Raw genomic sequence first — 16069 nt, 5'->3', positions numbered from 1 at the left:
ACGAGGGAGATTATATTTAGGCTTCTTATCCTCTTCACTTTGCTTATCCTTCGAGCTTCAGCTTGAAGAGCCCCTCAATAATCTCTTCATCAATTTCTGAAAATTTCTGAAATTTTTAGTAACTTTAAAATAAAAGTGAACCAAACTCAACAAAATTGATAGCAACTACTCCCACAAGTGCCTGGAGACTATATCATGCATTAGAACTACTTGGACCAAATAAATTTTGCATGCAAGCTCAAGAACAGGGTCACCTAGGCAGCAAAAATTTGCAATGAATAACGCACTAGAACAAAAACTGATTGGACCATTGGAGGAGTCACATACCAAAGAACAATCCCCCAAAGCAGTTTTGTGAGTGGAGCCTTGAGCAAGGAGATCGAAAATCGCAGCAAGATGAGCTAGAACACGAGTTTGAGCAATGTGGGGATTTTTCTGGAGGAAGAAGGAGTTTGTGGGTGCTGGAATAAGTGGAGGGGGGCCACCAGGTGCTCACGAGGCAGGGGGGCGCGCCCAGGGGGGTTGGCACGCCCTGGACCCTCGTGGCCACGTGCTGTCTCCCCCTACTGTGTTCTCAGTGCCAGATATTCTTAAATATTCTAGAAAAAATCATATTTCAATTTCAGGGCATTTGGAGAACTTTCATTTTCGGGGTATTTTTTTATTGCACGGATAATTCAGAAAACAAACAGAAAATACTGTTTTTCTTTATTTAATCTAAATAACAGAAAGTAAAAAGAGGGTACAGAGAGTTGTGCTTTCTAACTTCATCCATCTCATGCTCATCAAAAGGAATCCACTAACAAGGTTGATCAAGTCTTGTTAACAAACTCATTCCGAATTGCATGAAACCAGAGAATTTTCTAATAGAACTAGGTTACCTCAACGGGGATATGCACATCCCCAATAATAAGAATATCATATTTCTTCTTGACAGTAGGAATAGGAAATTCAAAACCTCCAATAGTAATAGTTGGAACTTTTCCAACAGAATTGATACTGTGGACTTGAGGTTGTTTCCTCGGAAAGTGTACCGTATGTTCATTACCATTAACATGAAAAGTGACATTGCCTTTGTTACAATCAGTAACAGCCCCTGCAGTATTCAAGAAGGGTCTACCAAGAATAATCGACGTACTATCGTCCTCGGGAATATCAAGAATAACAAAGTCCGTTAAAATAGTAACATTTGCAGCCACAACAGGCACATCCTCACAAATACCGACAGTCATTCGCAAAGATATTTCAGTAGGTGTCAACTTATTCAAATCAAGTCTACGATATAAAGAAAGAGGCATAACACTAACACCAGCTCCAAGATCACATAAAGCAGTTTTAACATAGTTTCTTTTAATGGAGCATGGTATAGATGGTACTCCTGGATCTCCTAGTTTCTTAGGTATTCCACCCTTAAAAGTATAATGAGCAAGATGGTGGAAATTTCAGCTTCCGGTATCTTTCTTTTATTTGTAACAATATCCTTCATTTATTTAGCATAAGGGTTTATTTTAAGCATATCAGTCAAACGCATACGCAAAAAGATAGGTCTAATCATTTTAGCAAAGCGTTCAAAATCCTCATCATCCTTTTTCTTGGATTGTTTAGGAGGAAAAGGCATGGGTTTCTGAACCCATGGTTCTCTTTATTTACCGTGCTTCCTAGCAACGAAATCTCTCTTATCATACCGTTGATTCTTTGATTGTGGGTTATCAAGATCAACAGCAGGTTCAATCTCTACATCATTGTCATTGCTAGGTTGCGCATCAACATGAACATCATCATTAATATTATCACTAGGTTCGTGTTCATTACCAGATTGTGTTTCAGCATTAGAAATAGAAATATCATTGGGATTCTCAAGTGTGTCAACAACAGGTTCACTAGAAGCATGCAAAGTCCTATCATTTTTCTTTTTCTTCCTCTTAGAAAGACTAGGTGCATCAACATTAGTTCTCTGAGAATCCTGCTCAATTCTCTTAGGGTGGCCCTCAGGATACAAAGGTTCCTGAGTCATTTTACCCCCTCTAGTCATAACTCTAACACCATTTATCATTTTTCTTGCTATTTAATTCAGTGATCAAATCATTTTGAGCTTTAAGCACTTGTTCTACTTGAGTGGTAACCATAGAAGCATGTTCAGTAATAAGTTTAAGTTCACCTTTAACTCTAGACATATAATCACTCAAGTGTTCAATCATATAAGCATTGCATTTCAATTGTCTACCAACATAGGCATTCAAGTTTTCTTGTTTAACAATAAAATTATCAAGCTCATCTAAGCATTGGCTACCTGTGTCGGGTTATCAAGACCATGTATTTCTTCAATAGGAGGTAAATTAAGACCATGTATTTCTTCAATAGGCGGTAAATTCTTAACATCATCAGCTTTAATACCTTTTTCTTTCATAGATTTCTTTGCCTCTTGCATATCTTCAGTACTGAGAAATAGAATACCCCTTTTCTTCGGAGTTGGCTTAGGAGTTGGTTCAGGAAGTGTCCAATTATTTTCATTAGTCAACATATTATTCAATAGCAATTCAGCTTGATCAACTGTTCTTTCCCTGAAAACACAACCAGCACAACTATCCAGGTGGTCTCTGGAAGCATCGGTTAGTCCATTATAAAAGATATCAAGTATTTCATTTTTCTTGAGAGGATGATCAGGCAAAGCATTAAGTAATTGGAGAAGCCTCCCCCAAGCTTGTGGGAGACTCTCTTCTTCAATTTGCACAAAATTATATATTTCCCTTAAAGCAGCTTGTTTCTTATGAGCAGGGAAATATTTAGCAGAGAAGTAATAAATCATATCGTGGGGACTACGCACACAACCAGGATCAAGAGAATTAAACCATGTTTTAGCATCATCCTTTAATGAGAACGGAAATAATTTAAGGATATAGTAGTAGCGAGTTTTCTCATCATTAGTGAACAGGGTGGATATATCACTTAATTTAGTAAGATGTGCCACAACAGTTTCAGATTCATGGCCATAAAAAGGACCAGATTCAACCAAAGTAGTTATCTCAGGATCGACAGAGAAATCATAATCCTTATCAGTAATGCAGATAGGTGAAGTAGCAAAAGCAGGGTCATATTTCATTATAGCATTCAAAGATTTTTTTCTTTCAGCTTAGCTAATAATTTCTTAAGATCATATCTATCATTGCAAGCAAGAAAGTCTCTAGCAGTTTCTTCATCCATAACATAACCCTCAGGCACAACAGGCAATTCATATCTAGGGGGAGAATCTTCATCATCACTTTCATCAGTATTATCAGTTTCAATAATTTCATTCTCTCTAGCCCTAGCAAGTTGTTCATCAAGAAATTCACCTAGTGGCACGGTATTATCAAGCATAGATGTAGTTTCATCATAAGTATCATGCATAGCAGAAGTGGCATCATCAATAACATGCGACATATAAGAATTAATAGCAGAAGCAGGTTTAGGTGTCGCAAGTTTACTCAAAAAATAAGGTGAATCAAGTGCAGAGCTAGATGGCAGTTCCTTACCTCCCCTCGTAGTTGAGGGATAAATTTTTGTTTTCTCGTGTTTCAAGTTCTTCATAGTGACCAACAGATATAAATCCCAACTGACTCAAAGAATAGAGCTATGCTCCCCGGCAACGGCGCCAGAAAATAGTCTTGATAACCCACAAGTATAGGGGATCGCAACAGTTTTCGAGGCTAGAGTATTCAACCCAAATTTATTGATTCGACACAAGGGGAGCCAAAGAATATTCTCAAGTATTAGCAGTTGAGTTTTCAATTCAACCACACCGGGATAAATTAGTATCTGCAGCAAAGTATTTAGTAGCAAAGTAGTATGGAAGTAACCGTAACAGTAGCAAAGTAATATTTTTGGGTTTTGTAGTGATTGTAACAGTAGCAACGGAAAAGTAAATAAGCGGAGAACAATATGTGAAAAGCTCGTAGGCATTGGATCGGTGATGGAGAATTATGAAGGATGCGGTTCATCATGTAACAGTCATAACATAGGGTGACACAGAACTAGCTCCAATTCATCAATGTAATGTAGGCATGTATTCCGAATATAGTCATACGTGCTTATGGAAGAGAACTTGCATGACATCTTTTGTCCTACCCTCCCGTGGTAGCGGGGTGATACGTCTCCGTCGTATCTATAATTTTTTATTGTTCCGTGCCAATATTATACAACTTTCATATACTATTTGGCAACTTTTTATACTATTTTTGGGACTAACATATTGATCCAGTGCCCAGTGCCAGTTCCTGTTTGTTGCATGTTTTATGTTTCACAAAATATCCATATCAAACAGAATCCAAACGGGATAAAATTGGCGGAGAATATTTTTGGAATATTTTGAGAATTCCGAAAGAAGAATCAACGCGAGACGGTGCCCGAGGTGGCCACGAGGCAGGGGGCGTGCCCCTGACCCTCGTGGGCCACCCGTAAGGCGATTGATGCCCTTCTTCGGATGCAAGAAAGCTAATTTTTGGGAAAAAATCACGGCAAAGATTTCAGTCCAATCGGAGTTACGGATCTCCATATATATACGAAACGGTGAAAGGGCGGCAGAGGAGAACGCAGAAACAGAGAGAGACAGAGAGACAGATCCAATCTCGGAGGGGCTCTCGCCCCTCCCATGCCATGGGGACCAAGGACCAGAGGGGAAACCCTTCTCCCATCTAGGGAGGAGGCCAAGGAAGAAGAAGAAGGGGGCCCCTCTCCCCCTCTCTTCCGGTGGAGCCGGAACGTCACTCGAGCCATCATCATCACCGCAATCTTCACCAACAACTTCACCGCCATCATCACAAACTCTTCCCCCCTCTATGCAGCGGTGTAACCTCTCTCTTAACCACTGTAATCTGTACTTCAACATGGTGCTCAACGTTATATATTATTTCCCAATGATGTATGGCTATCCTATGTTGTTTGAGTAGATCTGTTCTGTCCTATGGGTTAATTGATGATCGTGATTGGTTTGAGTTGCATGTTTCATTATTGGTGCTGTCCTATGGTGCTCTCCATGTCGCGCAAGCGTGAGGGATCCCCGCTGTAGGGTTTGCAATATGGTCATGATTTGCTTATGGTGGGTGGCGTGAGTGACAGAAGCACAGACCCGAGTAAGTAGGTTGTTTGCGTAAGGGATAAAGGGGACTTGATGCTTTAATGCTATGGTTGGGTTTTACCTTAATGATCTTTAGTAGTTGCGGATGCTTGCTAGAGTTCCAATCATAAGTGCATATGATCCAAGTAGAGAAAGGATGTTAGCTTATGCCTCTCCCTCAAATAAAATTGCAATAATGATTACCGGTCTAGTTATCGATTGCCTAGGGACAAATAACTTTCTCGTGAAAAAAAGCTCTCTACTAAAACTAATTTAGTTGTGTCTTCATCTGAACAGCCCCTACATTTTATTTTAGCTTAGCTAGTAATTTCTTAAGATCACTTCTATCATTGCAAGCAATAAAGTCTCTAGCTTTTTCTTCATCCATAACATAGCCCTCAGGCACAACAGGCAATTCATATTTAGGGGGAGAATCTTCATCATCACTTTCATCAATATTATCAGTTTCAATAATTTCCTTCTCTCTAGCCCTAGCAAGTTGTTCATCAAGAAATTCACCAAGTGGCACAGTAGTATCAAGCATAGAAGTAGTTTCATCATAAGTACCATGCATAGCAGAAGTGGCATCATCAATAACATGCGACATATCAGAATTAATAGCAGAAGCAGGTTTAGGTGTCGCAAGTTTACTCAAAAAATAAGGTGAATCAAGTGCAGAGCTAGATGGCAGTTCCTTACCTCCCCTCGTAGTTGAGGGATAAATTTTTGTTTTCTCGTGTTTCAAGTTCTTCATAGTGACCAACAGATATAAATCCCAACTGACTCAAAGAATAGAGCTATGCTCCCCGGCAATGGCGCCAGAAAATAGTCTTGATAACCCACAAGTATAGGGGATCGCAACAGTTTTCGAGGGTAGAGTATTCAACCCAAATTTATTGATTCGACACAAGGGGAGCCAAAGAATATTCTCAAGTATTAGCAGTTGAGTTGTCAATTCAACCACACCTGGATAACTTAGTATCTGCAACAAAGTATTTAGTAGCAAAGTAGTATGGAAGTAACGGTAACGGTGGCAAAGGTAATAGTAGCACTTTTGTAGTAATTGTAACAGTGGCAACGGCAAAGTAACTAAGCGAAGAACAATATGTGAAAAGCTCGTAGGCATTGGATAATGATGGATGATTATGTCGGATGCGATTCTTCATGCAACAGTTATAGCATAGGGTGACACAGAACTAGCTCCAGTACCTCAATATAATGTAGGCATGTATTCCGAATGTAGTCATACGTGCTTATGGAAAAGAACTTGCATGACATCTTTTGTCCTACCCTCCCATGGCAGCGGGGTCCTATTGGAAACTAAGGGATATTAAGGCCTCCTTTTAATAGAGTACCAGACAAAAGCATTAACACTTCGTGAATACATGAACTCCTCAAACTACGGTCATCACCGGGAGTGGTCCCGATTATTGTCATTTCAAGGTTGTCGGATCATAACACATAGTAGGTGACTATTGACTTGCAAGATAGGATCAAGAACTCACATATATTCATGAAAACATAAGAGGTTCAGATCTTAAATCATGGCACTCGGACCCTAGTGACAAGCATTAAGCATAGCAAAGTCATAGCAACATGAATCTCAGAACATAGTGGATACTAGGGATCAAACCCTAACAAAACTAACTCGATTACATGATAAATCTCATCCAACCCATCACCGTCCAACAAGCCTACGATGGAATTACTCACGCGCGGCGGTGAGCACCATGAAATTGGTGATGGAGGAAGGTTGATGATGACGACGGCGACGGATTCCCCTCTCTGGAGCCCCGAACAGACTCCAGATCAGGGCTTGGCGGCGGCTCCGTGTCGTAAAACGTGATGAATCCTTCTCTCTGATTTTTTTCTCCCCGAACATGAATATATAGAGTTGAGTTGAGGTCGGTGGAGCACTAGGGGGCCCACAAGGCAGGGGGCGCGCCCAGGGGGTAGGCCCCCCACCCTTGTGGATAGGGTGTGGGCCCCCTGGCGTTGATTCTTTTGCCAGTATTTTTTATAAATTCCAAAAATATTCTCCGTAAAGTTTCAGGTCATTCCAAGAACTTTTATTTCTGCACAAAATAACACCATGCAATTCTGCTGAAAACAGCGTCAGTCCGGGTTAGTTCCATTCAAATCATGCAAGTTAGAGTCCAAAACAAGGGCAAAAGTGTTTGGAAAAGTAGATACGATGGAGACGTATCAGTAACGAGATTGAACTAGGTATTAAGATACCGACGGTCGAATCTCGGGCAAGTAACATACCGATGACAAAGGGAACAACGTATGTTGTTATGCTGTTTGACCGATAAAGATCTTCGTAGAATATGTGGGAGCCAATATGAACATCCAGGTTCCGCTATTGGCTATTGACCAGAGATGAGTATCGGTCATGTCTACATAGTTCTCGAACCCGTAGGGTCCGCACGCTTAACGTTCGGTGACGATCGGTATTATGTGTTTATGTGTTTTGATGTACCGAAGATAGTTCAGAGTCCCGGATGTGATCACGGACATTACGAGGAGTCTCAAAATGGCCGAGACATAAAGATTGATATATTGGATGACTATATTCGGACACCGGATGAGTCCCGGGGGTTGCCGGATAATTATCGGAGTGCCGGGGGGTTATCGGAACCCCCGGGGGAACTAATGGGCCAATATGGGCCTTGTGCGAGAGAGAGGAGGGGACCATAGGGCTCTCCGCGCCCCCCCCCCCTGAGGAGTCCAAATTGGGCAAGGAAGGGGGGCGGCGCCCCCTCTTTCCCTCCCTCTCTCCCTCTCCTTCCTTCCCCTTCCTCCTCCTAGTTGGACTAGGAAAAGGGGAGTCCTACTCCTACTAGGAGGAGGACCCCTCCCCTCCTTGGCGCGCTCCAAGGGCTGCCCGGCCTCCCCCTTTCCTCCTTTATATACGGGGGCCGGGGGCACCCCAGAACACACAAGTTGATCATTATTCTCTTAGCCGTGTGCGGTGCCCACCTCCACCATAATCCACCTCGGTCATATTGTTGCAGTGCTTAGGCGAAGCCCTGCGCCGGTAGCTTCATCATCACCGTCATCACGCCGTCGTGATGACGAAGCTCTCCCTTGACACTCAGCTGGATCGAGAGTTCGTGGGACGTCACCGAGCCGAACGTGTGCAGATCGCGGAGGTGTCGTACTTTCGGTACTCGGATCGGTCAGATCGTGAAGACGTACGATTACATCAACCGCGTGTCATAACGCTTCTGCTTACGGTCTACGAGGGTACGTGGACGACACTCTCTCCTCTCGTTGCTATGCATCACCATGATCTTGCGTGTGCATAGGAAATTTTTGAAACTACTGCGTTCTCCAACAGTGGCATCCGAGCCAGGTTTATGCATAGATGTTATATGCATGATTTGAACACAAGTAAGTTGTGGGCGATAATAGTCATACTGCTTACCAGCATGTCATACTTTGATTCGGCGGTATTGTTGGATGAAGCGGCCCGGACCGACATTACGCTTACGCTTACGCGAGAATGGTTCTACCGACGTGCTTCGCACACAGGTGGCTAGCGGGTGTCAGTTTCTCCAACTTCAGTTGAATCGATTGTGGCTACGCCCGGTCCTTGTTGAAGGTTAAAACAGCACATACTTGACGAAAAATCGTTGTGGTTTTGATGCGTAGGTAAGAACGGTTCTTACTCGGCCCATAGCAGCCACGTAAAACTTGCAACAACAAAGTAGAGGACGTGTAACTTGTTTTTGCAGGGCATGTTGTGATGTGATATGGTCAAGACATGATGCTAAATTTTATTGTACGAGATGATCATGTTTTGTAACAGAGTTATCGGCAACTGGCAGGAGCCATATGGTTGTCTCTTTATTGTATGCAATGCAATCGCCCTGTAATTGTTTTTACTTTGTCACTAAGTGGTAGAGATACTCGTAGAAACAATAGTTGGCGAGACGACAACGATGCTACAATGGAAATTAAGGTGTCGCGCCGGTGACGATGGTGATCATGACGGTGCTTTGGAGATGGAGATCAAAGGCACAAGATGATGATGGCCATATCATATCACTTTTATTGATTGCATGTGATGTTTTATGCATCTTATTTTGCTTTGATTGACGGTAGCATTATAAGATGATCTCTCACTAAATTTCAAGGTACAAGTGTTCTCCCTGAGTATGCACCGTTGGGACAGTTCTTCGTGCCGAGACACCACGTGATGATCGGGTGTGATAAGCTCTACATTCACATACAACGGGTGCAAGCCAGTTTTGCACATGCAGAATACTCGGGTTAAACTTGACGAGCCTAGCATATGCAGATATGGCCTCGAAACACTGAGACCGAAAGGTCGAGCGTGAATCATATAGTAGATATGATCAACATAGTGATGTTCACCATTGAAACTACTCCATCTCACGTGATGATCGGACATGGTTTAGTTGATTTGGATCACATGATCACTTAGATGATTAGAGGGATGTCTATCTAAGTGGGAGTTCTTAAGTAATATGGTTAGTTGAACTTTAATTTATCATGAACTTAGTACCTGATAGTATTTTTCATGTCTATATTGTTGTAGATCAATGGCCCGTGTTACTGTTCCTTTGAATTTTAACGCGTTCCTTGAGAAAGCTAAGTTGAAAGATGATGGTAGCAATTACACGGACTGGGTCCGTAACTTGAGGATTATCCTCATTGCTGCACAGAAGAATTACGTCCTGGAAGCACCGCTAGGTGCAAGACCCGCTGCAGGAGCAACACTGGACGTTGTGAATGTCTGGCAGAGTAAAGCTGATGACTACTCGATAGTTCAGCGTGTCATGCTTTACGGCTTAGAACCGGGACTTCAACGACGTTTTGAACGTCGTGGAGCATATGAGATGTTCCAGGAGTTGAAGTTAATATTTCAAGCAAATGCCTGGATTGAGAGGTATGAAGTCTCCAATAGGTTCTATAGCTGCAAGATGGAGGAGAATAGTTCTGTTAGTGAACATATACTAAAAATGTCTGGGTATAACAACCACATGATTCAGCTGGGAGTTAATCTTCCTGATGACAGTGTCATTGACAGAATTCTTCAATCACTGCCACCAAGCTACAAGAGCTTCGTGATGAACTATAATATGCAAGGGATGAACAAGACAATTCCCGAGCTCTTCGCGATGCTAAAGGTTGCGGAGGTAGAAATCAAGAAGGAGCATCAAGTGTTGATGGTCAACAAGAGCACCAGTTTCAAAAAAAAGGTAAAGGGAAGAAGGGGAACTTCAAGAAGAACGGCAAGCAAGTTGCTGCTCAAGTGAAGAAGCCCAAGTCTGGACCTAAGCCTGAGACTGAGTGCTTCTACTGCAAAGGGACTGGTCACTGGAAGCGGAACTGCCCCAAGTATTTGGCGGATAAGAAGGATGGCAAGGTGAACAAAGGTATATGTGATATACATGTTATTGATGTGTACCTTACTAATGCTCGCAGTAGTGCCTGGGTATTTGATACTGGTTCTATTACTAATATTTGCAACTCGAAACAGGGACTACGGATTAAGCGAAGATTGGCTAAGGACGAGGTGACGATGCGCGTGGGAAATGGTTACAAAGTCGATGTGATCGCCGTCAGCACGCTACCTCTACATCTACCTTCGAGATTAGTTTTAGACCTGAATAATTGTTATTTGGTGCCAGCGTTAAGCATGAACATTATATCTGGATATTGTTTGATGCGAGAGAGTTATTCATTTAAATCCGAGAATAATGGTTGTTCTATTTATATGAATAATATCTTTTATGGTCATGCACCCTTGAAGAGTGGTCTATTTTTGTTGAATCTCGATAGTAGTGATACACATATTCATAATATTGAAGCCAAGAGATGCAGAGTTGATAATGATAGTGCAACTTATTTGTGGCACTACCGTTTGGGTCATATTGTTGTAAAGCGCATGAAGAAACTCCATTCCGATGGACTTTTGGAATCACTTGATTATGAATCACTTGGTACATGCGAACCATGCCTCATGGGCAAGACGACTAAAACTCCGTTCTCCGGAACAATGGAGCGAGCAACAGATTTGTTGGAAATCATACATACTCATGTATGTGGTCCGATGAATATTGAGGCTCGCGGTGCGTATCGTTATTTTCTCACCTTCACAGATGATTTGAGCAGATATGGGTATATCTACTTGATGAAACATAAGTCTGAAACATTTGAAAAGTTCAAAGAATTTCAGAGTGAAGTGGAAAATCATCGTAACAAGAAAATAAAGTTTCTACGATCTGATTGTGGAGGAGAATATTTGAGTTACGAGTTTGGTCTTCATTTGAAACAATGTGGAATAGTTTCGCAACTCATGCCACCCGGAGCACCACACGTAATGGTGTGTCCAAACGTCGTAACCGCACTTTATTGGACATGGTGCGATCTATGATGTGTCTTACTGATTTACCGCTATCGTTTTTGGGTTATGCTTTAGAGACGGTTGCATTCACGTTATATTGGGCACCATCTAAATTCGTTGAGACGACACCTTATGAACTGTGGTTTGGCAAGAAACCCAAGTTGTCGTTTCTTAAAGTTTGGGGCTGCAATGCTTATGTGAAAAAGCTTCAACCTGATAAGCTCGAACACAAATCGGAGAAATGTGTCTTCATAGGATACCCAAAGGAGACTGTTGGGTACACCTTCTATCACACATCCGAAGGAAAGACATTTGTTGCTAAGAATGCATCCATTCTAGAGAAGGAGTTTTTCTCGAAAGAAGTGAGTGGGAGGAAAGTAGAACTCGATGAGGTAACTGTACATGCTCCATTATTGGAAAGTAGTTCATCACAGAAATCTGTTCCTGTGACTCCTACACTAATTAGTGAGGAAGCTAATGATGATGATCATGTAACTTCAGATCAAGTTACTACCAAACCTCGTGGGTCAACCAGAGTAAGAACCACACCAGAGTGGTACGGTAATCCTGTTTTGGAGGTCATGTTACTTGACCATGACGAACCTACGAACTATGAGGAAGCGATGATGAGCCCAGATTCTGCGAAATGGCTTGAAGCCATGAAATCTGAGATGGGATCCATGTATGAGAACAAAGTGTGGACATTGGTTGACTTGCCCGATGATCGGCAAGCCATCGAGAATAAATGGATCTTCAAGAAGAAGACTGACGCTGACGATAATGTTACTGTCTACAAAGCTCGACTTGTTGCGAAAGGTATTTGACAAGTTCAAGGAGTTGACTACGATGAGACCTTCTCACCCGTAGCGATGCTTAAGTCCGTCTGAATCATGTTAGCAATTGCCGCATTTTTTGATTCTGAAATTTGGCAAATGGATGTAAAGACAGCATTCCTGAATGGATTTCTGGAAGAAGAGTTGTATATTATGCAACCCGAAGGTTTTATCGATCCAAAGGTTGCTAACAAAGTGTGTAAGCTCCAGCGATCCATTTATGGAGTGGTGCCAGCATCTCGGAGTTGGAATAAACGTTTTGATAGTGAGATCAAAGCATATGGTTTTATACAGACTTTTGGAGAAGCCTATATTTACAAGAAAGTGCGTGGGAGCTCTGTAGCATTTCTAATATTATATGTGGATGACATATTATTGATTGGAAATGATATAGAATTTATAGATAGCATAAAAGCATACTTGAACAAGAGTTTTTCAATGAAAGACCGTGGTGAAGCTACTTATATATTGGGCATCAAGATCTATTGAGATAGATCGAAATGCTTAATTGGACTTTCACAAAGCACATACCTTGATAAAGTTTTGAAGAAGTTCAAAATGGATCAATGATACGTCTCCAACGTATCTATAATTTTTTATTGCTCCATGCTATATTATATTCTGTTTTGGACATTATTGGCCTTTATTATACCCTTTTAGATTATTTTTGGGACTAACCTATTAACCGGAGGCCCAGCTCAGAATTGTTGTTTTTTGCCTATTTTAGAGTTTCGCAGAAAAAGAATATCAAACGGAGTCCAACCGGAATGAAACCTTCGGGAACGTGATTTTCGAAACGAACGTGATCCAGAGGACTTGGACCCTACGTCAAGACATCAACCAGGAAGGCACGAGGTAGGGGGCGCGCCTACCCCCCTGGGCACGCCCTCCACCCTCGTGGGCCCCACGTTGCTCCACCGACGTACTTGTTCCTCCTATATATACCTATGTACCCCCAAACTACCAGATACGGAGCCAAAAACCTAATTCCACCGCCGCAACCTTCTGTACCCGTGAGATCCCATCTTGGGGCCTTTTCCGGAGCTCCACCGGAGGGGGCATCGATCACGGAGGGCTTCTACATCAACACCATAGCCTCTCCGATGATGTGTGAGTAGTTTACCTCAGGCCTTCGGGTCCATAGTTATAGCTAGATGGCTTCTTCTCTCTTTTTGGATCTCAATACAATGTTCTCCCCCTCTCTTGTGGAGATCTATTCGATGTAATCTTCTTTTGCGGTGTGTTTGTTGAGACCGATGAATTGTGGGTTTATGATCAAATTTATCTATGAACAATATTTGAATCTTCTCTGAATTCTTTTATGTATGATTGGTTGTCTTTGCAAGTCTCTTCGAATTATCAGTTTGGTTTGGCCTACTAGATTGATCTTTCTTGTAATGGGAGAAGTGCTTAGCTTTGGGTTCAATCTTGTGGTGTCCTTTCCCAGTGACAGTAGGGGCAGCAAGGCACGTATTGTATTATTGCCATCGAGGATAACAATATGGGGTTTATATCATATTGCATGAGTTTATCCCTCTACATCATGTCATCTTACTTAAAGCGTTACTCTGTTCTTTTGAACTTAATACTCTAGATGCATGCTGGATAGCGGTCGATGTGTGGAGTAATAGTAGTAGATGCAGGCAGGAGTCGGTCTACTTGTCTCGGACGTGATGCCTATATACATGATCATACCTAGATATTCTCATAACTATGCTCAATTCTATCCATTGCTCAACAGTCATTTGTTCACCCACCGTAATACTTATGCTCATGAGAGAAGCCACTAGTGAAACCTATGGCCCCCGGGTCTATTTTCCATCATATTAATCTTTCAGCACTTAGCTATTTCTGGCGTCGTCTTTATTTTGCTTTCTTTACTTGCATCTTTATCATGAAAATACCAAAAATATTATCTTATCATATCTATCAGATCTCACTCTCGTAAGTGACCGTGAAGGGATTGACAACCCCTTTATTGCGTTGGTTGCGAGGATTTATTCGTTTGTGTAGGTGCGAGGGACTTGTGCGTGGCCTCCTACTGGATTGATACCTTGGTTCTCAAAAACTGAGGGAAATACTTACGCTACTTTGCTGCATCACCCTTCCCTCTTCAAGGGAAAACCAACGCAGTGCTCAACAGGTAGCAATCAAGCAAAGAAAGGGTTCTTCGCTGTGTCACAAGGTGTGAAGTTGAGTCAGACTCAATGCCCGACCACTGTAGAAGATAGAGAGAAAATGAAAGTTGTTACCTATGCTTCAGCCATAGGCTCTATCATGTATGCAATGCTGTGTACCAGACCTGATGTGTGCCTTGCTATTAGTTTAGCAGGGAGGTACCAAAGTAATCCAGGAGTGGATCACTAGACAGCGGTCAAGAACATCCTGAAATACCTGAAAAGAACTAAGGATATGTTTCTCATTTATGGAGGTGATAAAGAGCTCATCGTAAATGGTTACGTCGATGCAAGCTTTGACACTGATCCGGATGACTCTAAGTCACAAACCGGATACGTATTTATATTAAATGGTGGACCTGTAAGTTGGTGCAGCTCCAAGCAGAGCGTTGTGGTGGGATCTACGTGTGAAGCGGAGTACATAGCTGCTTCGGAAGTAGCAAATGGAGGAGGCAGGATGAAGGAGTTCATATCTGATCTAGGTGTCATACCTACAATTGCCTTGGCAAAGGAATCCAGATTTCACAAGAGAACCAAGCACATCAAGAGACGCTTCAATTCCATCCGCGATCAAGTCAAGGAGGGACACATAGATTTGCAAGATACATACGGATCTGAATGTTGCAGACCCGTTGACTAAGCCTCTCTCACGAGCAAAACATGATCAGCACCAAGACTCCATGGGTGTTAGAATCATTACTGTGTAATCTAGATTATTGACTCTAGTGCAAGTGGGAGACTGAAGGAAATATGCCCCAGAGGCAATAATAAAGTTTTTATTTATATTTCCTTATATCATGATAAATGTTTATTATTCATGATAGAATTGTATTAACCGGAAACTTAGTACATGTGTGAATACATAGACAAACAAAGTGTCACTAGTATGCCTCTACTTGATTGGCTCGTTGAATCAAAGATGGTTAAGTTTCCTAGCCATAGACATGAGTTGTCATTTGATTAATGGGATCACATCATTAGAGAATGATGTGATTGACTTGACCCATTCCGTTAGCTTAGCACTCGATCGTTTAGTATATTGCTATTACTTTCTTCATGACTTATACATGTTCCTATGGCTATGAGATTATGTAACTCCCGAACACCGGAGGAACACTTTGTGTGCTACCAAACGTCACAACGTAACTGGGTGATTATAAAGGTGCTCTACAAGTGTCTCCGATGGTACTTGTTGAGTTTGCATAGATCGAGATTAGGATTTGTCACTCCGTTTGTCGTAGAGGTATCTCTGGGCCCTCTCGGTAATGCACATCACTATAAGCCTTGCAAGCAATGTGACTAATGAGTTAGTTGCGGGATGATGCATTACGGAACGAGTAAAGAGACTTGCCAGTAACGAGATTGAACTATGTACTAATATACCGACGATCGAATCTCGGGCAAGTAACATACTGATGACAAAGGGAACAACGTATGTTGTTATGCGGTTTGACCGATAAAGATCTTCGTAGAATATGTGGGAGCACATATGAACATCCAGGTTCTGCTATTGGTTATTGACCAGAGATGAGTCTCGGTCATGTCTACATAGTTCTCGAACCCATAGGGTCCGCACGCTTAACGTTCG

The sequence above is a fragment of the Aegilops tauschii genome, chromosome 7 (genome assembly GCF_002575655.3).
Source record: "Aegilops tauschii subsp. strangulata cultivar AL8/78 chromosome 7, Aet v6.0, whole genome shotgun sequence".
Lineage (NCBI taxonomy): Eukaryota > Viridiplantae > Streptophyta > Magnoliopsida > Poales > Poaceae > Aegilops > Aegilops tauschii.
Note: the sequence above shows the minus strand (reverse complement) of the source record.